This window comes from Octopus sinensis, linkage group LG12 (assembly GCF_006345805.1).
Source record: "Octopus sinensis linkage group LG12, ASM634580v1, whole genome shotgun sequence".
Lineage (NCBI taxonomy): Eukaryota > Metazoa > Mollusca > Cephalopoda > Octopoda > Octopodidae > Octopus > Octopus sinensis.
The window spans coordinates 23,021,541-23,049,040 of NC_043008.1; the positions used below are offsets into that span (position 1 = coordinate 23,021,541).

A 27,500-nucleotide genomic window follows, 5' to 3' on the forward strand; every position below is an offset into this window, starting at 1 on the left:
ACTTGTATAACAACATAATATCATAAAAAATAAAAGAATAAATACATTTTACTTTTTCTCCCTCAAAGGTGCGCATAAGAGTCAATAGCTTGATCTTTTGTGATCAGAAATATGTATCAATAGATGATTAGCTGCATTCACCTTTTCTTATATAATCTGCTATTTGTTGCCGCCACGTTGGTGAATTAAAAAAATATTAGACTTAATGCGATTTGTCTAGAAACAACGAGACGTCATACAACAACGTCATATTTGATGGAGCGACCCGGGAATAGATAGAACAATATATTATCTACTCAGCCATATTGACTCTACATAACGATGATGATAAAAGTACGATGAAGATAAAAAATGTATTAAATATTGTTGAATCAGAGGATAACCAGTGTCGCGGCAAAAGAAAAAATCATCTCAATTTGAAGTCGAATGCTTTATCATTGAACTATTTCCCCCACAAGTTATTCTCATTAATCGTTTCTAATTTGAACTAAAGAAGACTTCATTTATAGAAGAACATTTCACATAAACACGATTCCAGTTTCCGGGTTAAACAAAACATTTGTGACACCGCCATACAGGGAACCACTTTTACAAAAGAGCCATTGATTACCAGAAGGCACCGAAGGATAGGTTATCCGAAGGATAGAAAATGTCCGCTGTTTCTATTTTATTTATGTTATCGACCTCGGGTGTATGATAAGCGAAAATGACCACAAGATTTGAACTCATAACGTAAAGCGGAGTACGGAAATACTATAAAACAGTTTGTTCGTTGTAGCATTCTAACACACCTATGAATAATATGGGATAATGATACAGTAACCTCTCGACTGTCGCGGGTGTTACGTTCCAAAACCCTCCGCAATAGGCGAAAATCTGCGAAGTAGAAACAGTACTGTACTGTATACCTTTTAAAAATCATTTTTATAATTTGTATATATTTATTTTATTATAAATGCAAAACAGCACCACAGAGGAATCGACATAAGCTTAAATAATAAACTACAATAAGTGAACCGCGTTAGGTGAACCGCGTTAGATGAATCACGTTAGGTGAACCGCGTTAGGTGAACCGCGATATGGTGAGGGATTACTGTATATAGATAAAAAACAGATGTAGTACGCGACCGCTCGCATATAGTCAGATTGTTTGATTCTTTTATTCTTTCAATGGGTTCAGTCATTGGTTTACGGCCATGCTGGAGTACCGACTTGAGGGTTTTAGTCGATCAAACCGATCCCAGTTCAGATTATAAGTCTGGTGTTTATTCTATCGGGCGCTTTTTGTCGAACCGATAGTTTACGGAGATGTACACAAACCAATACCGGTTGTCAAGTGGAGGGAGACAAACACTCACACACATACACACACACATATGTATTTATGACCGGCTTCTGTATAGTTTCCGCCTATCGATTTCACTCTCAAGGCATAAGTCGACACTTGCTGTATTGAAAAAAACACCTGTACAAATACCTCGCAATGGGACCGAATACGAAACTAGATGATTCCGTAGCTAGCTTCTTAACCATATGCTACGCCTATACACATACACGTCTATACATACATACATACATACATACATACATACATACATACATACATACATACATACATACACACAAGTATATCTATATATATATACTATATATGCTATACATACATATATATATATCTACTATATATATACGCACAAATATATAATATATATATATATATATACTATATATACATGCATATATATATATACTATATATATATACTACATATACATATATATATACTATATATACATATATATATATATACACTATATATACTACTCACACACACATATATGCTTTTATTCTTTTACATGTTTCAGCGCTAAGTGTACTACGGTGCATCGGCATACACACACACACACACACACACACACACACACACACACACACACACAGCAATTTAAATGATATATCTATATCAACCTATGTATACACCTATGAATCTATGTATATATCTACCTACGTATCCGTCATTCTATCTATAATACAAATCTAAGATGTTTTTTTTTACAAAATATTGAAGAAATATTCGAAATATTTCTCCAATATTTTGTAAAAGTAAAATGCAATTTGGATTTGCTTGTGTCGCTTTGTTCGCAATAAGATCTAGTAAATCAATCACAAATTTCTTTTTATTTTTAGTTAGACACCCTCTGATAATTCATTTCATTTTTAGTGGAGAATATGAAGAAATCTTAGCACGTTAAAGGTGTCAGCTGTCTTTAAATTCGAAATGTGTAACACTGTAATACCGAAACAATAAAATGGTGAAACAATAAAATAAGTGAAACATTTGTTTCACACAGAAAACCTCAATAATTAAGAGACAGCAGATTGTTTCGTTTTGACTAGAGTTATGTATCAATACTTGCTACCCTATATATTTTGCGACTTGCTAGCGATAAGTAGGTGAATTTAAACAACCGTTTATTTAACGTGTTGTGTTTTAAAATAACGATAGAACATTTTCATATTTGAAAATGTGGCTTTGGTTTCAGTCTCACCGTGTGGCACCTTGGAACAAATGTTTTCTGTTATAGCCCCTGGGTCTACCAAAACCTTGTGAGTGGATTTGGTAGATGGAAACTGAAAGAAGCCCGTCGAATATATATATATATATATATATATATATATATATATATATATAATATATATATATTATTATATAGAAGGAGCTTCTACAGGACTAGAACTGTTTCATTCAAGAGAAATCTTCAGGAAGCTAGTTAACAAGAATTGTATTGGCATTTATACATTTAGGCAGGTTTAAAGGGGTGGTGGTGGGGGACTTTTTGGGGGTAGGCATAGCGCAAAAATATCATACTTGGGGGAGTGGTCAAGGAGTCAGTGGTAAATTAGATAAAAGAATAAATAAAAGAATAAAAAATATATAGAAGAATAGAGTTTTAGGTAAATAAGGAGATTCTCACTTATACCTATACACATATGTATACATATATACACACACACACACACATATACATACACACATGCATACACACACACACATATATACATACACACATATATACATACATATATCTACATATACATATATATATATATATATATACATATATACACACACATATGCACATACACACACACACACATGTATATATACACACACGACCACACATACATATACACACAAAAAATATATACATACACACACATACACATACACACATACACACACATATCCACATACACACATGCACACACAACACACAAGTCCCTATATACACATATATACATATACACATATATATATATATACACATATATATATATATACACATATGTGTACCTATACATACCTACACGTACACACATATACATACAGATAAAAACCCATTCCATAATTTTAATTTTATTATCTTCATTTATTACTTTTGTTATCTTTGACCGCTGGTCACAAGCATCTTGGCTACGACAGCAAGTCCATTTATCTTTCTACTTGAACACAAGCACTCACTCACGCACGCACACTCATTAGCACGCACACTCATTAGCACGCACACTCACTCATTCGTACACTCATACACATACACGCACGTACGCCTTATATTCATACATACATACATGTGTGTATATATGTATATATATATATATATATATATATATGTATATGTAGATATATGTATGTATATATGTGTGTATGTATATATGTGTGTGTGTGTATGCATGTGTGTATGTATATGTGTGTGTGTGTATATATATGTATACATATGTGTATAGGTATAAGTGAGAATCTCCTTATTTACCTAAAACTCTATTCTTCTACATATTTTTTATTCTTTTATTTATTCTTTTATCTAATTTACCACTGACTCCTTGACCACTCCCCCAAGTATGATATTTTTGCACTATGCCTACCCCCAAAAAGTCCCCCACCACCACCCCTTTAAACCTGCCTAAATGTATAAATGCCAATACAATTCTTGTTAACTAGCTTCCTGAAGATTTCTCTTGAATGAAACAGTTCTAGTCCTGTAGAAGCTCCTTCTATATAATAAATTAATTTTACTCTGCTATGTATTGAGTACCGTATTTACTGTGGTTAACCCCGAATCAACCCGGGACCTACATATATATATATATTATATATATATAATATATATATATATATATATATATATATATTATATATATATATATATATATATGTATATATGTATGTATTTCTAATGCCAAAATATGCCGAAAATAGACACAACGTCAATAACCATGTAATTTATCACTTATAAATTGTTTATAAATGTAACCTTTAAAGGTATTTTTTAATATGCTGGCCATTGATGGAAATTTTTCGAAAAATTTTATCGTACATTATATATATCTGTGTGTTTGTTTGTGTTTGTCCCACCCCACCACCACATGATAACACGTGTTGGTTTGTTTACGCCCTAATAACTTAGCAGTTCGACAAAGAACCCCGATTGAATAAGTACCAGGCTTTCAAAAAAGTCAGGGGGTCGATTTGTTGGACTAAATCCTTCAAGGTGGTGTCCCTGTACAAAGTTGCAATAATCTGCTATTTGGTATGGACAGATCGGTGTATTAAACAACCCAACGACCGAAATAAAAGAAGATAAAAAGAAGGTATGATACATTTCGCTATCATGACATATAAGGTATGATGTACATTATTTACATTATTTACATTCGACGGATATTTGTCCTCATCTTGTTTGTTGTTAACACACCGTTTCGGCTGATATACCCTCCAGCCTTCTTCAGGTGTCTTGGGGAAATTTTGAACCGGGGTTCTCATTCCTAAGGTATTCTTCGAAGTTATTATTATTATTATTATTATTATTATTATATTATTATTATTATTATTATTATTATTATTCTCTTTACTCTTTACTCTTTTACTTGTTTCAGTCATTTGACTGCGGCCATGCTGGAGCACCGCCTTTAGTCGAGCAAATCGACCCCGAGACTTATTTTTTGTAAGCCCAGTACTTATTATATCGGTCTCTTTTGCCGAACCGCTAAGTAACGGGGACGTAAACACACACCAGCATCGGTTGTCAACCAATGCTCGGGGACAAACACAGACACACAAACACACACACACATACATTTATATATATATATATATATACGACAGGCTTCTTTCAGTTTCCGTCTACCAAATCCACTCACAAGGCATTGGTCGGCCCGGGGCTATAGCAGAAGACACTTGCCCAAGATGCCACGCAGTGGGATTGAACCCAGAACCATGTGGTTGGTTAGCAAGCTACTTACCACACAGCCACTCCTGCGCCTATTATTATTATTATATTATTATTATTATTATTATTATTATTATTATTATTATTATTGTTCAGGTCACTGCTTGGAATCGAACTCGGAATCTTGGGGTTAGTAGCTGGCGCTCTTAACCACTACGCCACATGCCCGTGGGCATACCTTAGGAATGAGAACCCAGGTTCGAAATTTCCCCAAGACACCTGAAGAAGGCTGGAGGGTATATCAGCCGAAACGTTGTGTTAATAACAAACAAGAGGGGGGCAAATATCCGTCGAATGTAAATAATGTAAATAATGTACATAATTCCTCATCTCTTAAATATAGAACTGTAAAGTATGATGTGTGTTTTGTCATGATGACCTATATTACAAACAACAAGGTAACTGAGGTAATTCGACGCTCTTGCATTAGAGGAACGTCAGAGTTAGAAAGGAAAACCTCTCGAACGACTGAGAACTGCTTTTATATTCTCTGTGGTGTTTTATCATTGTTGCTATGTGGTGTTTAAATGGCGAAGTAGATATTATATCACACTGTCTTTTAGATGGGGAATCACCATCAAATACAATGCTGTTGTTTTTGAAGAAAACTCATCAAATATAGGGTTGTTTAAGTCATCGATCTGTCGATACCAAATAACAGATTATTGCAACTTTGTGTGAGAAACAAAAATAATTTTCCTTTTTGTTGCTATCAAAATATTATGCTGGTTTTTAGGCAGAGCTACTCTCCTATGCTGTTGATGTAATTTTTATTTTCTCGCCTAAAATATAAATTAATCAAGCTTGTGGGCGATTTGGAGGCAGTTATGGCTAAAGATTTGACAGAATCAAATCCAACTGCTTTTTACTTTTCCAAAATACCTAAGAAAAAAAAAATCCTCCTTCCCACAAACTATTTTGTCAAAGAAAATTAACAGCTTACAAAAGTTGAAGTTTTATTATTTTCTGTTATATTTTTATTCATATTATTACTATTAAAACTGATATTCTACAAAGATTTCCGATGAAAACTTAAGTAAATATTTTATGCTCTTTATTTTAAGATGTTTGGACGAGTTTATTTAAGATGGATGAAATTGTGAACTGTTACATTGTTCAATCTCTTTGTCATAACCCACTAACTTTTTTCCAAAAATCAGCTTAGGTGAAGAAATCTCAAATACACAAAAAATCGAGAAATTTCGATCAATTCAAATTCACTATGAACATTCCACATATCCTTTAAACACGGTATTAACCACAAACGAGATAATTAATTTAATTGTAGTAAACATGGCGTCATTTGACAGAAAGATAGATGTTTAACCTACGACAAAATCTTGAGACAGGAGCAACCTTGCGTGCCATCGTTAGCTGGAACGATTACTTCTGTGTGTTAGTAAGATGAAATCATAAGATTACAACGGCCTTGAATTTATGTCGAGTACAATAATTATGTGTCTCAACGTTAAAAAAAAAACCAGAAAGTAACAACCCATTATGAGAGGTCTTAAGCGAGTTCGATAATTTGAATTGCCATGAGGTGTGTCTGTGAATTTTCGCAGAGAAATAATCTTCGTTTTTTAATCTCTTATGTAAAAGTTCTCTTGGATTAAGTTTCTAAACTTAGACTTAGCAAATATTGAACATTTTTGTCTGTTTTCTTTTTCACTCACTTTGAAAAAACCTGTTCTAAAGTTTCTAAAGCGAAGAATATAAACTATTTATTAAAGCTATTCAATGGAAATCTTTTGGAGGAAATATTTATACACATAGTAACATCGTTAAGAATAATAATTATTCATGATTTAGGCACAAGGTCAGAATTTTAGAGGAAAGAAGTTAGTTGATTACATCGATCTCAGTACTTCACTGATCTTTATTTTGTCAACCCCACAAGGACAAAAGCAAAGTTGAGGATTTGAACTCAAAGCATAAAGACCTGAAATGAATAATTAAAGGCATATTTGCCGTCGTTCTAACGACTCTGCCAATCCAACGCCCTGAATAAGTGTTCATAATTTAGGCACAAGGCCAGCGATTTTAGCGGATGGAGTTAATTATTTGCACCGATCCCGGATGAGAACATCGTCGATTATAATTCATGTGTCCCACTGCCCACGGGTGTGATATCTTTATAGAAATATCTCTCCTATGTCACACTATACGCTTCACGTGGAGTGAAATAGTTAATAATATCTATTGTTATCTTTTTAAGGGACTTTCCCGTCTCTATGATGTTTCTCTTTCACTGGTTTTGGACAAAACATTAACTCTATAAATATTTATTTCACTCTTTCTCTCGGCAGTGAACAGCGCTTTATGAAGGGGGAAATACAATAAAGCTGATAATGTATTTACATATATACATCTATATCCTTTTACTTATTAATTTGTTTCAGTCACTGAACTGCGGCCATGCTGGAATAGCGCCTTCAAAAGCTTCAATCAGTCAAATCGATCCCCGTAGCTATTTTTAATGTCTAGTACTAACTCTGTCAGAAGAACTTTTTTTGCCTAACTGTTAGATTTGGGGACGTAGACAAATCAACACCACTTGTCAAGCAGTGACACACATACACGCACACACATACGCACACACATGTACACACACACACACACACACACACACACACACACACAATTCTGCTTACGGGAGGTATCATGCATTCGTCGCTGCTTTGAATCACGAGGCGACTGCTTCTGATCGGAAGAAGAGCGTCCAGTTTCACCCGTCCCGAGTTAAAGAGTAGATCGAGGCCACCAGGGCTCCAGGGCCTCCAGACGTTCACTTTACCGTACGGAGTTATGTGTCATTCTCTGCTGGCGCCAGCTATCATGAAGGTAACTTTGGAGGAAACCACACATATACAACGGGTTGTTTTCAACACAGTTTCCGTCTATAAGATTTTCTCTCAAGGCATTGCTCTTCCCAGGGTCATTGTAAGAGACACTGGTCTAAGGTAATATGTAGTAAGATTATATCATTATTATTGTGGCTGGGTTCCAACCCGCCCCCCCCACTTTGTTTTGGCCTTTCAGTAACTTAATACTGACAGGAGTCGTATACTCCTCCAGCAGATTGCATTTTCTCATTAGTAAAGACAGTATCTCCCACAGTGAAGCAGAAATTGCGTGGATCCAATGAACCACTCTGTTGAAGCATGCATCCACCGCATACCAGCCTTCTGCAATTCAAGACTGGGATTTTTTTTATCATTGAAGTTTACTCCCCTAGGTATATTTGGTCCGGGACTGTTTATTTTTATATTCACAGCTAACCTTTATATTTGAAGGCCCTTCCCCTATCCGCCACCTGGGGATCCGGTGAATGAAAGTTTTCTCTCCACATCAGGGGCTGCCAGAAGTTGGTTTGGCTCAGTTCTCTCCACCAACTGCTGGAGGTTTACTCCCTTAGCCTTTCACACTCCCGTGTGTATAAACAGAAACAAAAAAATAGAAAGACATAAAAAAATGTTGTAAGAATGAACCTAAAATCAAATAGCTGCAAAACACTTTTTAATCAAGCAGCTGTGCTCGAGACTAAATAGAGAGTTTTTCTTAAATTATTTTGGAAATGTAAAAAAAAATTAAAATATATGATTTGCTTGTATGACTCTCTTAGGAACGAAATCTGCTAAATCGGCCACATGTAATATTTCTTAGAGAATTTACCTTTAGTTTTAGCAAGAATATAAAGAAATTGCCTAAGAGATAGAAGAGCAAACCGTTTCTGTGTATCGATTGTGCAACATCAAAATATTTTGACGAAAGATTAAAACAGATTGTTATCTTTGTTTCTCACGCAAACGTGTAAAAATTAGATTCACTATCTTTAGCGTTTGTGATCAGGTGTATATATCAGCGATATCAGCTTATTTTTCTTTCTCAATATAAACTGTTTCTTGTTGCTACGTGGAGTGGTGAATAAAAAAAAATTAATGTTTTGTTTGAAAAACAGTTAAAGAAAAACCGACAAGCTTATAAGAAATGCCTTTTGAAAAAGCGTACAATATATTAAACTACTTTAATACATGAAAATAATTTTCCGGAAGAAGCTCTGGATTATTTGGCGACGAGATAATTGATTATATCGGCTCCATACCAAAACTCCCTCTCTGCTCATTCAACTTCGAGTACAGCTCCATTGCCCTCCTGAACGACACTCGCGAGCAGCCACTAGATGTCCAGCCTAGGTGGAACTCTTTTTATCTTAACGTGATGGGTCTTCCTCCCGAAATAGGCTGGAACGATGGAGAAGACGTTGTCACAAATGGTAGCTATGGAATACTTCAACGCTAGTATTTCGCTTTTCAAGAGAACCTCTTCGCTTTCAAACCGTCTCACCCTCGACGCATGATCTATGCATACCCACACTTCTTTCCACCTGGGTTTGTGTTGTCGATTTCGCGTCGGATTTTAGCCAACACACAGCGACAAGAGTTTTCTGGCAGTTGTTGTCAAGATCTCAGGTGAGTTGACACCTTGTGCTCTCCTCTCATTCAACTCCACAAGTTGTTTGGCTTCTGTGAGTCTTGTCTCCTCACCACTTAATGAGAGCTTAAAGAACTGCATTGATTTTGTTGGCCATCCTAGCAGAAGATTGTCTGCCCATGAGGTTGTCCCTACAGCTTTCTCTGTCTTCCCCGTTATTCATGTTCTTTTTCTCGCTATTGTAACTGTTACTGTTGCTGTCTTCTTCTTCTTCTTCTTCTTCTTCTTCTTCTTCTTCTTCTTCTTCTTCTTCTTCTTCTTCTTCTTCTTTTTCTTTCAGTCAGGACTCACGCCATTAGCCACAAAGAATAATCTCTAATTCGAGCCTACTCTAAGCTACTAAGAATGCGTGTGGCAACTTGAAGATCCACCCACCACACGCGATAGACTGGCGGTTGCACGGGCGTGACAGCTACGTTGTTATCCTCATTCCGTAAACGGTGGCTTTTAACGGGTGGAGAGCTGAACCACCCTGGGGGTACAGAGGATTCGCAATCTAGACTAGGGTCTGAAAGTTTACCACACCATAGTGGATTACACCATGGTTCCTCTGCTTTGTGGCAAAAGTAGGAAGAAAGAGTGAGAGAAAGTTGTAGTGAAAGAGTACAGCGGGGTTCACCTCCTCACCCACTGGAGCCTCGTGGAGCTTATGTGTTTTTGTTTAATAAACACTCACAATGCCCGGTCTGGAAATCGAAACCGCGTTCTTACGACCGTGAGTCCGCTTTCCTAACCACTGGGCCATTGCACCTCCACTACTGTTGCTGTTGGCATTGTTATTACTGTTGTTGTCACTGCTACTATAGCTCTTGTGTTGTTATTGCTGATGCGACTACAGCTGCTGCTGCGACTACTGCTGCTGCTTCTGTTGTTGCTATTGCAGCTGCAACTGCTCCTATACTTTTTACTTTTGTTTGCCCTATATGAGTTGATCTTTGAACTGTATTCATAACAGTTTTCTCCTCTCTTTCGCGAGTGTTGCTGTTGCTTATGGTGCTTTCACTAATGCTGCTATCGAGCCTCGTTCTCTAATGAAGCTAGTACCACTGTGAGGCCCTCCCACTACCTTCTAATTCAAACAGTTTGTCGCCGGGAATAAACAAACGTGAGTGAAAAATATTACAATTGTGTCCTTTAATGTACCACTTATTTCTTTATTGCCCACAAGGGGCTAAACATAGAGGGGGACAAAGAAGGACAGACAAACGGATTAAGTCGATTATATCGACCCCAGTGCGTAATTGGTACTCACGAGCAGAAGTAGTGGGGGAGCATCATAGCCATGTGTTGAGAGGGATTCTTAGAGGTTTAGATAATTCACCTTTGGAAACATGGATGGTTCGTTCAACATCCTTAAACAATCCTTATTCAGGGACCTTTTGAGCAGGATGGGCTACACGACCAGAAGAAAATTCTAACTGGGCCCCACCTGCAACGTCATGTGCTGTTTATCTTGATATGAGATCACCATGTCGCGCACACATGGTTGTGATGCATATGCCTAGTGTACCCTCATCATACGGGTAGTCATGATGGCTATACTGGGCTCTGTATATTTTACCCCAGTGTCACTTTGATCGTATGCACTGCTCTCTCACACAATGATGATGATAATAATAATAATAATAATAATAATAATAATAATAATAATAATAATAATAATAATGATAATAATAATAATAATTTCTATTATAGGCACAAGACCTGAGATTTGGAGGAAGGGGTCAGTCGATTATATCGACCCCAGTGTTTCACTGGTACTCAATTTATCGACCTCGAAAGGATGAAAGGCAAAGCTGACCTAGGCGGAATTTGAACATTTCGTCCAGCGCGATAAACATTCTGCCAGATCGCCGCCTTAATAATAATAATAATAATAATAATAATAATAATAATAATAATAATAATAATAATAATAATTAAAAAAAAATAAGTGTACAACAAATGTTACACTGATGGAAGGTGCCAATATTAACATAAAAAGACTGAGGGATTTCTTGTATTACCCTTTTAGCAATAAAATCTGTCAAATCAGCCATAATTTTTCTTTCAACGCTAGTTAGCCCCCGTAGCATAATTTGCTTTTAGTTTAGGCGATAATATGAAGAAAGTGTTTAAAAGATAGAGTAGGCAGCAGTCTCTAAACAGTAAATTGTATAGTAATATATTGTTTAAACAACAATAAAACGGATTATTTGTGTTTCTCACACAATAGTGTCATAATTAGAGTTAGCAGCTTCAGTGTCTTAAGCACTAGTGATCAGGCGTATATTTCAATAGATGATCAGTTGTATTATCCTGTCTCTATATTATCCTTTCTTCATATATAATGCTTGACACCGAGAGGGAGATGAATTATAACAACTATAGATATAATATATTTTGTCTAGAAACATGAAACAAAAGCTCGAGTTATTGTCTACTTCACCATATTGAATCTATACAGGAACAATAGCAGACGATACAATAAATGAGATAAACATATTCAACGCTGTTGTATTATGGATTTGAAATCAATGAAGTATGTCCCATCTGCTAGCAATGAAAAGATGTAGTAATATATGATTGACAACGCCATGTTGAATCTACATATCAACTAATCTAAATTAGCACCACATTAAAAGAAATGAAAGTATTCAGTTCTTGGGTTTTTGGAAACAGCTGGGTTTGAACCGAGTAAACCTTGATCTACAGTTGTATTTTCTATCACTGAACTAATATAACATCATTTATTACTATACGAGGTTATTGCTTAATACCTATTTCTTTACTACCCACAAGAGGCTAAACACAGATAGGACAAACAAGGACAGACAAACAGATTAAGTCGATTACATCGACCCCAGTGCGTAGCTGGTACGTATTTAATCGACTCTGAAAGGATGAAAGGCAAAGTCGACCTCGGCGGAATTTGAACTCACAACGTAACGGCAGACGAAATACCTATTTCTTTACTACCCACAAGGGGCTAAACTCAGAGGGGGACAAACAAGGACAGACAAACGGATTAAGTCGATTACATCGACCCCAGTGCGTAACTAGTACGTATTTAATCGACTCCGAAAGGACGAAAGGCAAAGTCGACCTCGGCGGAATTTGAACTCTGAACGTAACGGCAGACGAAATACCTATTTCTTTACTACCCACAAGGGGCTAAACACAGAGAGGACAAACAAGGACAGACAAACAGATTAAGTCGATTACATCGACCCCAGTGCGTAACTGGTACGTATTTAATCGACCCCGAAAGGATGAAAGGCAAAGTCGACCTCGGCGGAATTTGAACTCTGAACGTAACGGCAGACGAAATACCTATTTCTTTACTACCCACAAGGGGCTAAACACAGAGAGGACAAACAAGGACAGACAAACTGATTAAGTCGATTACATCGACCCCAGTGCGTAACTGGTACGTATTTAATCGACTCCGAAAGGATGAAAGGCAAAGTCGACCTCGGCGGAATTTGAACTCTGAACGTAGCAGCAGACGAAAAACCGCTAAGCATTTCGCTCGGCGTGCTAACGTGTCTGCCAGCTCGCCGCCTTTTTTTGTGCTTAATACCACAATTCTTTAAAGAAAGCCAAGGACTGTAACGTTAGAAATGCACACACTTCAAGACAATTTGCCTTATAGAACTGTTATTTGATCGCTGGTAGTTGCTTATTAGTTTATGGAAATGAGAGATTTCTTTACTGAAACGTAGAAAGATTCAGGCTTAATGTAGTCTTCGTATGATTTCTAAATTACTTATTGGTTCTCTTTTCGGATCTTTTCGGTTTGAACGGCAGTTTTTAAAAATAATTTCCACGTAACTAAACACTTTTAAACTTCGTATACTGGTAGAATGTGTTTATAAAACATCTTTTTCTCTTGGCTTTATTGAGAAAATTCTATAGTTTGTAAGATATTTGTTGTTCTTTTTCTTCAATTTCTGCAATTTCAACCAATCAATGACGTCTATTGTGGTGAAAACATTCTGTGCCGTATGAATATGTCCCTCGTTTAAGAAACAGATTGGGTTTATTTACATTTCTGAAGAAAAAAAAGATACCGTTCCCTAACTAACCCTAACCCTAACCCTAACTAACCCTAACCATAAAACAGACTGAAATGCAATAAATCGATACTAGGCTCATAATTATGGGTGACAATTTCATATGACACCGCTAGAAAAAACTGCCGCTCAAACCGAAAAGATCCCTCTTTTCTTACTATACTGTTAAATAAATCAACTGAGTGACACTTGTATTAGGAAGATACTTTCCAACTTGATCTGTTAAGGGAGTAAAGATATTATATTTCAGTACGGAAATTTTTTTGCCATATAACCACACGCACTGTATACTCATTCTTCACTTTAGCTTTATTCCTATTCTTATTCTTATTTTAGTGTCCTTTGTTTGAAATCTTTCGTCACACACCCTGTGACCTCTTCAGTGACTCTCAACCCCACATGTCTCCTGTCCTTTCTGAAATCTTTCGTCACACACCCTGTGACCTCTTCAGTGACTCTCAACCCCACATGTCTCCTGTCCTGTTTAGTCCATTATAATAAAAACTGCAAGAAGCTGTATTTTACAAGACATTTTATGATTGCTATAGTAATAATAATAATAATAATAATAATAATAATAATAATAATAATAATAATGATTTCAAATTTTGGTAAAAGGCCGACAATTTTGGGGATGGTATAAGTCGATTAGATCGACCCCAGTGTTCAAGTGGTTCCTGAATATATGTGTGTATGTGTGTGCGTGCATTCATTCATTCATACATACATACATACATACATACATACATACATACATACATACATACATACATACATACATATACATGCATACATACATATATATACATACACAATCCCCTTGTTATTGAATACATACACAAGCATCAACATAAGGAATACTGGTGGGACATTCCCATCAAAACATCTATCAAGTGTAAACATAATAGACCGGATATTGTTGTTTGGGACAACAAGAAAAAGTATGTTCCTTCATTGAGCTTCAGCTGTCCTGATGTGAACATCTCTTTGAAAATCAAAGACAAAGATAACTATGGGCAACTGCATCGAAACCTCCAACTTTTATATCCAGATTATAAATTCACAATTACACCAATAATAATTGATGCACTTGGCTTTTTGAGTAAATACCTAAGTGACAATCTGGATAAGTTAGTTTTTAGGAAAATAAATCAACCATTTAATTCGCCTCACTAAAATACAAGTGGAACAATAAAAATATGCAAGACTTTTCCCAAGTTTAAGATATGACATTGTTTTTGTAATCTACATTCCAACGGCGAAGCTTTGTAGTTTTGTTAGAAACCAATCCTTCCTCAGAGGAAGAATTTAAATAATTAAAAAAACAGAAGAGAACATACATACATAAATACATGCACACACACACATACTCACACACAGATATATATATAATATATATATATATATATATATTATATATATATATATATATATATATATATACATAAATATATATATATATATATATATATATATATATATATATATATAATATATATACATACACACACATATATATATATATATGTATATCTATCTATATACATACATACATACACACACACACACACACACACACACATATATATATATACATACATACACATCGTTGCTATTATGCAAGTGCCGTAAGTAAAAAACGTTGGTTTTGACAATTTTTGATATCTTGGGATCTGAAGCAGCTGGAGATACGATAGTTTGACCAAAAGAACCAGTATTGCAAGAAAAATTTGGACGTACGACAGTTTAACGTAATAGCAACGAAATATATATATATATATATATATATATATATAAAGAACGGTATCTTCATGTGTTCAAAATTAAACAGTCCTGTCGGAAGAAGAGCGAAAGGGTGTAACAAATGACTTGAAACTACTGTGCTACTACATTTCTCTGTGGTTTAGTCATAGGCCTAATAGCCCTCCTCTTAATTTATCACCAAATAATAGCTTGTGCAAAATCTGTTTTGTTATTTCAATGAATAAATACCAGGAAAATATTTCTAGCTAAATGATCTTCATTTTTCATTTTGTTGAGCGAAAGTTCCCTTTGACTAAGGTCTCTCAGCTTAGAGACAGTAGGTTATACGGCGAAGGGATTGAAAGCTTTAACAATTCGTGATTTCATCCATTTTGAATACATTGATCAAAGAATATATAATACATTTACTAAACTTTTACCACGGCAATGTATTGAGAGAAACATAAACTTTAATAGTATTTATAGAAACTGTAATAACATAAATAAAATTATTACAATTTCATACTATTGTAAAATACTTGTTTTATTTTTCTGAATATATATTTTCACGAATGTTTTGGAAATGTTAAAGGTCAATTCTATTTGGTTTTGGCACACTTTTAGCAATAAAATCTGTGAAATCTTTCATAACTTTTCTTTAAATGTTAGATATTTATTCCAGCGTAATTTATTTCTAATTTTAGGCGAGGAATCATTTGATAGTAAAGGATGTCATCGCTTTTTAAATATCAGTTATATAACAAAATATTCTAACAACCATGAAAAGGTAGGACAATTATACAATTGAATCAATACCTCGACTGTTTTGTGATCAGAGCTTTGTATCAATACATAATTAGCTCTATTGTCCTTTTATCCATGTGATCTGATTCTTAGTGCCGATAGATGATAGATAGATAAATTATAAAATCATAGCATTAATGGATTTTTTTTTTGATCAGAAACAATGAAACAACAGAAACGAACACAAAGGAAGATCCCTTGAAACGAGAGTGTAACACATTATGCACGTCGCCATATTGACTCTACATAACAATTATGACATAAAAGACACAGAAAAGGCGACAGAAAATTTAAATACTGTTGCATTAAGGGATACTGGTGCTGAAACAGGGAACCTCTTGTTAGATATCAAATGCCCTACCACTAAGATATATCCCTACATATGAACGACGCTCCTGATCTACAAAGTAACTGCTAATTGCTGTGTCGTCAACAAATTGTCAGTGGACAGTTTAAGGGAAACTAACGCGTTCGTTTACTGTGTGGGAGCTACAATCTCACAATGAGCACTTTTTAACTTGATAGTGAATATTGAGGGGAAAAGCTCAAGCGACAAAACAACCTTTCCTATTTCAAAACTAAAGATAGGGACCAAAACGTTAAAAAAATCTATACCGCTCAAGACAGTTTAACTATGTCTTCTAAAGTCTACGTATCTAACTCTACAGAAATTCAGGTGTGATTTCATTTAATAGACTCCAAAATCTAATCTTACAAATCACAAGGAATAGCAAGGCGGATGTTTATCTTTAGGGGTCTTGTAGGTCTAAATAATCTTCGTTTATATTTTCATCTAATAACACCAGATGATATATCAGATTCCTAATACCATTTTCAGTCAATTCTGTGGAGAAAAACAATACTGTTGTCCTAAGAGAAGCGATTTTAGATTATTAATCTGTCGTGTCAGAGTTCAATGACAATGAAGTTGTTTCAATATAGCCTCAACAGATTATAACGAAGGGATTAAACGATTTAATAATTCATTATTTAATTTCTTTTTTGATTAAACTAATCCAAACATTTCAGAACAAAAGATATAAAACGTTTACTCAAATTTTACTACGGAAGTCCGTTGAGAAACCTATCAGTTCTAAATCTAATTATATAAATGGTAATATGAAACAGCAAAGTAATAAAAAATATATTAAAATGTCATATTATCATAAGATTATTAATAAATGTTTTCATAGATGTTTTGGAAAAGTAAAAGGTCATTTGTATTTGCTTCTGTAACACTGTTAGCCGTAAAATCTGCTAAAGTGGTCATAAGGTTTCTTTAAACACTGGTTAGTCTTCTTAGACTTCTACAATTTTTTTTAGAAATTTTTAGTGAGATATAAAGAAATCATTTAAAAACTAGAGATGACAACTGTTTCTAAAGGTTAATTGTATAGCAACATAATATTTTCACAATAACAAATAAAAGAAAACGGATAATTATTTCTGGTTCTCACACAAAGTTGCATTAAACAGAGCCAATATCCGGATTGTTTACTATCAGATGTGTGCATCTATAAATGATTACCTCTGTTGTTCTTTTCTCCCTATAATTTGCAACTTGGTGCCGACGAGTTGATGAATTAAAATATATCACCGTGTTTTGTTCAGAAATGAAGAGACAACAGCAGCAGATTTGAAAGATGATCCATTGAAAACAGACTGTAATATATTATCTATTTTACCTTATTGACCCTACATAACCACAATGGCATAAAAAACACAGCGAAGTGAATAAAAATACTCAAGGTTGCTGCATTAGAGGGACCCGGGATTGAACCGGAATTATCTTGGTCTGCAATAGAGTTCTCAACCACCGAGCTTTAATCCTCACACGTTATCAGCGCCCATATTTAATATTTTATACAAACACAATTCTATGGCAGAGAATAATACAGAGGAACTATGTTTGTGGTAAATAAATGTTTCAGTTGCATTTTTATTGACACTAATTTGTAAACAAATAGTCAATCGGACTATTCATAGAAAACTACGATGGATTCGATTACCTTGAGGAATATAGAAAATAACATTCCCTTCTGAGAGTGAAGGTACAAGAGAATCCAAGAAGCGACGAAACTATTATTTTTTATTATCCTCCCTTTCAAGCAAATGGCTCAGAACGAAACATTAAAAATCTACATACCTCGGGGCAGAGTATTTTAACTCTTTAAACTTGTCCTTTTTTTCTACTTTTAGTTTATTTTCGAGTCTGACACCTAATTACTGAACTCAACAGAAATTGCATTCCAATCTTAGTTTATAGCTACCTGGTTTATCCTCTTACAAATTACAAGCATGTACATAGCTTCTATCTATTTTTGCCATTTGGTCGTATGTCTAACACTTCTGCTTATATTTTCCCATATAACAACGCCGTGTAAATTGTTAAATTCGTCCTATAATTTGTAGTTAATGATGTGGATAAAGAGCACGTGAATACTGTTAGGAAATTGACATTGTTTTTTGAATTTATTATAAGAGATTTCTCTTGCACTGAGTCCTCTCAACTTAGGTCCAGTATTTATAACGAAAAGATTAAACATTTTGACGTGTCCCTCTTTTATCAACGTTCAATAAACTAACTCAAGCATTGTACAACAAAGAATTTAGAACTACTTACTAATGTCTTAAGTATGAAAAATTCTGAGAAAATTTGTCTCCGACCTACCTGCCATAGAAAATGACAATAGAAATATAATATGACAGTTTAGCTACCAGATGGTACATTTACTACCAGATGGTACATAGTTAACCTTATATCATTGCCCATGACAAAAATGACAGTAGAGGATTAATGATAGATTTAGGAATACTAAATGATTAGAATTACTGAAACGGGCTGAGAATTTAGAATCTTAGTTACGATACAAACTTAGTTGTTGGAGTAGAAATATTGGAAATTATAAAGAATGTTTCTTATTCTCCTATTTGTTATTGGCACATATGGAGTGATATATTATCATTTCTGTAATGATGATGATAAACTTTGACAAGCTTATAAGTCTGATTTATTCGCTTCACTGAAAATTGCCATTACAGGATCTTCAACCTTTTTTGGGGGCATTCTCTCAGCCATTAAGCTCGAACATGCTTGTATTACCTTAAACATATTTAGCTTTAAGCCTTTTCGTCAATCGTGAACTTTCTTGTTAACATCTGAATACTTCGTCCGTGTTTTTCATCTGAAATTCATGTTAAACTTTAATACTTTTTTCTCTGGAACCTTTTTTTTTACCATGAGCATCGTGGTTGACCTTTAAAAATTTTTCTATGCATGTTCTCCAATTATTGTTTTAAGAAAAGAAACAATGTAATTTTCAAATCATGAATAATAAAGATAATAAATATGATAATATGGTTTCATACTACTGAAAAATGCTTGTATAAATATAATATATGCTTGTATAAATATCTTTATATATAAAAGTGAGGTTGTGTGCTGTCTGTCTCCTACGATTTAGATTCCTAACTACTCCCACAATTTGCGGTGCAGTTTAACCAAAACCGGGTATCTTATAGTCGTGATTCATATCGAGCCCTTCTGGGTATTAGCGCGCGTCTACGATGAGTCTACGATTTAAAAAAAATTTACCATCAATTTTTCCCATTTTTAATGCATTTTTGGCATATATAAGGGAAGTAACTCTAAAAATTTATTATTAAATCTCAGAACGTAAAAAGCTACAGTAACCCCCCCCCCCTTGTGGTTAGCCATATTGAGATGGCTATTATACTTTACATATCTAAAATGCTTATATAGTTATTTCCCTTACAAACCCGAGCAACGCCGGGCGATACTGCTAGTAATATATAAATATGAGCAGGATGCTTATATTGTTTGACAGAATTTGATATTTTCTATAAATTTTCTTTAGAAATGAAAAATGTTACGTATATTTACTTTTGTCAATCGTTTGGCAATAAATACATTAAGTCGCTTTTAAGCTCCCATTTAAACGGTTGTAAGTCATCTAGGTTAACCTATTTTTAATTTTCGGCGAGAATATAAAAAAAATCATTTAAAAACGAGAGATATCAACTGTGTCAAAAGACTGATCGTATAACAATACAATATTTTAACAGGTATAAAAGGACAATTATTTTCGTTTCTTGCACGAATTTTAAATAACGTGAGTCAATACCTTGAGCTTTATAATTAGAGTTATGTATCAATAGATATTGATATTTTCCTACATAATTTTCTACTTGGTGCCAACAGGTTGATGAATTAAAACAATTATAGATATAACGTGTTTTGCCCAGAAAGAACAGCATCATGTTTGAAAGATCCACGAAGAGATAGTGTAATATATTATCTGATTCGCCATCTTGGCTCTACATAACAACGGAGACATCTAGATCTGCAGGAGAATGCACCATTACAAAGCTACGGTTCTACTATTTCAGTTTAATTTCTGCTAATTTGAATAAAACGCAGCTACGCAACTAACATTGATTTAAATATGCATACATACAAGCTCATACATTCATGCATACATCCGTAGGTGTGTGTGTGTGTGTGTGTGTGCGCGTGCGTTAAGTGTCTTTATTTGTGATTTTTGTCAACAAATGACAAGCTTGTTTACTGAACTCTAGAATGACAAAAGTGCTTCATATTATTACAAAACAAAACAGACTTAGAGTTTCATATTTTTATACTGTATGTTCTAATCCTATCAGGCTACCTTTCATTTTACTGTTTAAATTTTGCAAAAAGAATAAAATAAAAATTGATTGCGATGCCATACCGATTTTACCAGTTGTACTTATTCTCAACTAATCTGCAATTCCATGTTAAAGTTACGAAAAAAAAAATCATTAAAAACAAAGCAATAAAAGAAAAAATGGAAATACACCAAAAATATATTCAAGAAAATTCCATTTATAAATATACTGTTTACGGTGTTTCGGAAATGAAATAAAATGAGTTTATGTGCAATGAACTGAAGGAAGCAAAGACGTTTGTAAGTGCTTTCTTGTTAGAGACAGTCACAATGCGAAACGTCATTATTCTCTTCTCACGACAAACGAATTTATTCTGTTCCATTTCGTAAACATTCATTGAATTGATTTCTACCAAAAATAGACGGCCATTATTTTATTTAAATTCTAATATTTCACTATGTTGTAAATATATCCATCCAACAACTTATATAGGAAAGATCCATAGAGTAAAGATATCAGTTTATCCACTTTTATCTTCACCTTTTTATCAACTGTCTGACACTTATCGATTGATCTTTAGATCGATTGAAGTATGAAACAATCTTCACAGGATCTTTATCTAACAGCAGCTATAGCCATCTTTATTTCTCAGCAATCTGTCCGGTGTTTTACTGCTGGGTTTTCCTCGCCTACAAACAATAAACTATTTTGTTAGATCAATTGGATCTTAACACAACCTAGAGATGGCTTCAGTCGATAGCAATAAAGAACTTTATCTCTAAGCAGTCTGTAGAGTCTTTTACTGCTACGAATTTCTTCGATGCTCAATTTGGCACATGATTTGCATCAAGTTTGACAAGGACTGGAAAAAAAGTGTAAATTATTATGAAAGATTTTGGTATTATTTACAGAAGAGCATGAATAAAAGTGTGATTAAATAGAGAATGTGTTATATGAATGTTATATATGACTCCAGTGCTGACTTTATTATTGTTGTTTAGTATCGAAACTATACTGGCCAAACGGACATACGATCAAGATGACCATCCTCTCATTTTGGAGTGTCTAGGACTACATTAGTCCATGTATCATTCATATTTTGGATCTTTTCAGTTTGAACGGCAGTTTTTAACATAATTTCTAGGTAACTAAAAAATTTTAAACTTTGTATACTGGTAGAATGTGTTTATAAAACATCTTTTTCCCTTGGCTTTATTGAGAAAATTCTATAGTTTGTAAGATATTTGTTGTTTTTTTTACTTTAATTTCTGCAATTTCAACCAATCAGTGACGTCTATTGAGGTAAAAAACATTCTGTGCCGTATGAATATGTCCCTCGTTTAAGAAACAGATTGGGTTTATTTACATTTGTGAAGAAAAAAAGATACCCTTCCCCCCACCCTAACCCTAACCCTAACATTAACTAACCCTAACTAACCCTAAAACAGATTGAAATGCAATAGATCGATACTAGGGTCATAATTATGGGTGACAATTTCATATGACACCGCTAGAAAAAACTGCCTTTCAAACCGAAAATATCCCATATTTTAAAACTGTAGGATATGGTTCGAGGGAAATTGGTTTTTATTTCTTGTATTTAGAAAGAATACATAGAAGCTCTAATCAGCGCGGTCGAGGGACAAATTTGTTGTTTATAGAACAATAAAAGTATGTACAATACCAACATCTTCCTTCACCAGCACCTACAGCACCAACAACACAATTACAACCAACGCCACCACGGACAACATAATACTGCAAATACCACGTGATACACAAACACAACCGAATCTACACTCAAATCAACAACAAAGACAACAGCTGCAAAGGAACATCATTTGCTTCATACTCAAATATGGCAAAGAGTTAGACCTAGTGCTAAGCAATACTTGGTTCATGCAAAAGAATAAAAATAAGGTTACTTTGAAGCATCCATGTCTAAGTCACTGGCACATTCTCAATAATGTAATTGTCCTTAGAAAAAAAACTATCAGGTGTAAAATCCGACCGGCGCATGCGGAGATGGGGGAATGATGGACGCAAAATAGGCTCCTGCGTGGCTACTTGGAGATCACTGTTCGTACAAAAACCCTTAAGCTGGTTTTTATCTCTAAATTAAATTGCCCTGAAACGTTTGGACATTACCAAGAAGCAGTTCAAGCGATAGATACAAACAATTTAGAATTAACCTGGCATATACATCAATGCATAAATATTATACACAATGTCTACATCACATCAACAAATACCATTCCAACACATACAAATTCTAAAACTAAATTACAAACTAAGAACCTATTACCCCGACAAGGTGGCAGATTTCTGAAGGACAATAAATAAAAGGATATATACAAAGTAATGCCATTTTGTTTAGAATAAGTATCATTACCGACACAGGAACATGTATCATACATCAAAATGATGCTGGTCCTCTGTGGATCACATCCCTACTTCTCAACATAGTCACCGTTTCTCTCAATAGCAATTTCTGCCTTCGAATGAGAGTATGTATCCCTGCCCCGTAAAATTCTGTTGACTGTTCTTGGAGCCACATTCTGTTTGGGTGGTCATTGCTGGTGAGGGTTTTACGAGGTCGGAGGGGAAATTCTATTTGCAGCTCTTTCAGTAGCCTTTTACATCACGTAGAGGAAATGTTGAGCCAATTATTGGGCATGCCGGTCCCCATGTCGGAATAGGATATATCGAAATGTGTGCTTGGTCTCTATAACTGCAGTCAAAGTAATAAAAACGGCCACACCTCAGATCTTAGGCAGACCAGACACCCACACTTCCAACCATGACCATAACTATGACCACGATCTTTTTAGGGCCATTTAGGACTTGGTCATAAAAAAAATGTACCCTGCTTGATCAAGACGATGAGGCTTGATTTCATAGAAATTTGGCTATTATTTCTAGCAAGCGAAGCAACATCGCAAAGGTACCTTGAATCGTATGTAAAAACAAGTGCTTTAGAGCCGTGAGCTCACGAGCCGTGTTTCGACAGTTCGAAACCTCGATCTACCTCATCGACTCGCTGATTGATTGGGTGGAACCGATGTGTCTTCGATGTAAAACAACGGTTAGACAGTTGAGCAATAAAATAATCTATAGCTGGAACCATGTGAAAACTTTTTCAATTCGATCGATCAGAGAGATCAATTGTTAGGTTTCAGACTGTTAATATACAGGCATTAAAATTGATAAACATATGTCTCCACTCTCCATATCTACATTGATTTTATTGAGTTGTTAGATGTGCTTACAAACCTTCCTCTCCACCAGTCTACAGACACATACACACACATACGAATACTGGCAGATGCATATACACACATGTGCTTACGTTTGCACACGCTTCTCCTCTCTCTGCTTCAGGCCTCACCGACGCATACTTCGTCGTGCCTGGAAGCTCGGACAAGCCGGCAATAAGTGGCAGTTGTTCTTCCACTCAAGCTGAAAGTCGGAAAGTTCCAACAGGAAATCCACCGACCATTCACCACCACAACCACGACCACCACGACCACCACGACCACCACGACCACCACGACCACCACGACCACGACCACCACGACCACTACCACCACGACCACCACGATCACCACCACCACGATCACGACGACGACGACCACCACCACGACCACCACGACCACCACGACGACCACGACCACGACCACGACCACGACGACCACGACGACCATGACCACGACCGCCACCACAACGACCACGACCACCACCACTTACCACTTACCACCACCACTTAACCCCTCCATTTTTGCCGCCGCCGCCGCCACCAACGCCATCGTCACCCCACCACCTTTAAACGAAAACTACAAAAACTCACACACACTCACACACACACACATCTATACACAAACCGCATAAAATAACCACAACCACAACAGAAAGAACGACATCAACAACAACATCAATAATAAATGACATCACAGTTTATAAGATGAAGGAAATAGGTTTTCTTTAATTTTGAAAACAAAAGACATTGAAAATTTGGATTTTTATTTCATTATCAGGGGTGGTGGCAGAAGAGTGTTTTGTCTTTCAAATATTTATTGCATTTAACAAAAAAAAAAAAAGAAAAAAAAAGAAAAAGAAAAAAGAAAACAGTTATTTATTAGTGATTTAATATGGTCTTTTCTTTAGAAGCAGGAAAAGGTGCTAAAAACGAAGTAGCACCGATTACCCTCTACGCCAGAATGATTAAAAAATCGCCACTTATATATCAAACAAAACGTATAACCACCTTTAGAAGGCATAATGCTTGTCTGATATAAAATCTTTTCATAGACTTGTGTTAAAAACACTATACATACAAACAGTGTTCGGGTTAAATTTGACAGTTTGCATAAAAGGAAAAGAAAACAATATCCTATGCAAAAATAGTATTTTTAAAAGATCAAAAAATATTAACTAGATTATGACTGGGAGATAATAGCTTGCTCAGAGTAGCTGCCGTCAGCTTCCACCTCGGTTTCAAAACGGTTCCAGGACCTGGTACTGTGTCTCTGAGAAGATCATCGAACACCTCTTTGATCTTGTCCACCAGCTCAACTGGTGTTTCTTTCAAACCGCGCTCCACACATAGTTATCCATTGGATTATAATAGGGGGAATTAGGAGGCAAAAAATTGGGGTTAATAAAGTCATAGAAATTCTCCGGCAATTAAGGCAGCGAGCTGGCAGAAACGTTAGCACGCCAGAAGAAATGCTTAGCGATATTTCGTCTGCTGTTACGTTCTGAGTTCAAATTCCGCCGAGATCGAGTTTACCTTTCATCCTTTCGGGGTCGATAAATTAAGTACCAATTGCGCACTGGGGTCGATGTAATCGACTTAATCCGTTTGTCTGTCCTTGTTTGTCCTCTCTGTGTTTATCCCCTTGTGGGTAGTAAAGAAATAGGTATTTTGTCTGCTGCTACGTTCTGAGTTCAAATTCCGCCGAGGTCGACTTTACCTTTCATCCTTTCGGGGTCGATTAAATAAGTACCAGTTATGCACTGGGGTCGATATAATCGACTTAATCCGTTTGACTGTCCTTGTTTGTCGCCTCTGGGTTTAGCCCTTTGTGGGTAGTAAAGAAATAGATATTTCGTCTGCTGTCACATTCTGAGTTCAAACTTCGCCGAGGTCGTCTTTGCCTTTCATCCTTTCGGGGTCGATAAATTAAGTACCAATTGCGCACTGGGGTCGATGTAATCGACTTAATCCGTTTGTCTGTCCTTGTTTGTCCCCTCTGTGTTTAGCCCCTTGTGGGTAGTAAAGAAATAGGTATTTCATCTGCCGTTACGTTCTGAGTTTAAATTCCGCCGAGGTCGACTTTGCTTTTCATCCTTTCGGGGTCGATAAATTAAGTACCAATGACGCACTGGGGTCGATATAATCAGCTTAATCCCTATGTCTGTCCTTGTTTGTCGTCTCTGTGTTTAGCCCCTTGTGGGCAATAAAGAAATAGGTATTTCATCTGCTGTTACATTCTGAGTTCAAATTTCGCCGAGGTCGTCTTTGCCTTTCAACCTTTCGGGGTCGATAAATTAAGTATCATTTACACATTGGGGTCGATGTAATCGACTTAATCCCTTTGTCTGTCCTTGTTTGTCCCCTCTGTTTTTAGCCCCTTGTGGGGGCTAAAAATAAAGAAATAAGAAATTCTCCGGCAACCACTTCTGGCTCTTTCTGGGGGTATGGCAAGGAGCCAAATCCTGCTGACACACATATGGCATCCCATCGACTACCGTCTCCAGCCAGGGTTTGACTTCAGTCTCCAGCAGCTTCACATAGCTGTCTGAATTGAGCCTAAGGCTCTGTTCAAAGTCGTGGGGATAAATTCTGTTGTGCAGACGCTGTCAGAACGCTCACTGTGTCCCTTTCTGCTGGCCACGTATTTGTAGTCTCTGTTGCAGTTGTCCATGTCATGCCTTACAACATTTACAATGTTCACAGAACACTGAGCAGCAGTAGTCATGATGACGGTATTTTGACACCCGGCAAGAATCATCATGCTACCGGTAACTCTTTCTCAATATTCAGATGGCTTCCAATCCTCCATATCAGCTAACTTTTTCTGAACCACAACTTTAAGGCTCACTAACGCCGTCGACTGTTCACTAATATACATGAAGCAGTTCCTAAAGAAAATAGGTGTAATAATCGATAAATTTCGCCCGAATATCCTGCATTTATATCAAAGGGAGACGAATATCGTTGCTGCTGTGACTCACGAGAATAGCAGACATATTTTGTCGCTGATAACGTTCGTCACCTGCTAAAACGAAACCGTGCTTTGATATATAGGAAGCAATAAATAGAACATCCACAAGTTGGCGGAAGCTTTCTGAGCGGTAGAAACATTCAGTACACGAAATCGATACAGCATTGAATTAAAATCGCCCTCTGTCTATCATAAAAAACGTATACCCTTTGTTAGAAAGC

At 35.7% G+C, this 27,500-nt stretch overlaps 1 long non-coding RNA gene across 1 annotated transcript in view; it reads left to right on the forward strand.

Annotated features, from left to right (window-relative positions):
* Positions 1–8,264, forward strand: part of LOC118765528 — a 25,640-nt gene extending 17,376 nt beyond the window's left edge. The window contains exons 3-4 of the long non-coding RNA XR_005001391.1: positions 2,818–2,825; positions 8,252–8,264. This is a non-coding gene — a long non-coding RNA (uncharacterized LOC118765528). The remainder of the gene's footprint in view (positions 1–2,817; positions 2,826–8,251) is intronic.
* Positions 8,265–27,500: the final 19,236 nt, after the last annotated feature.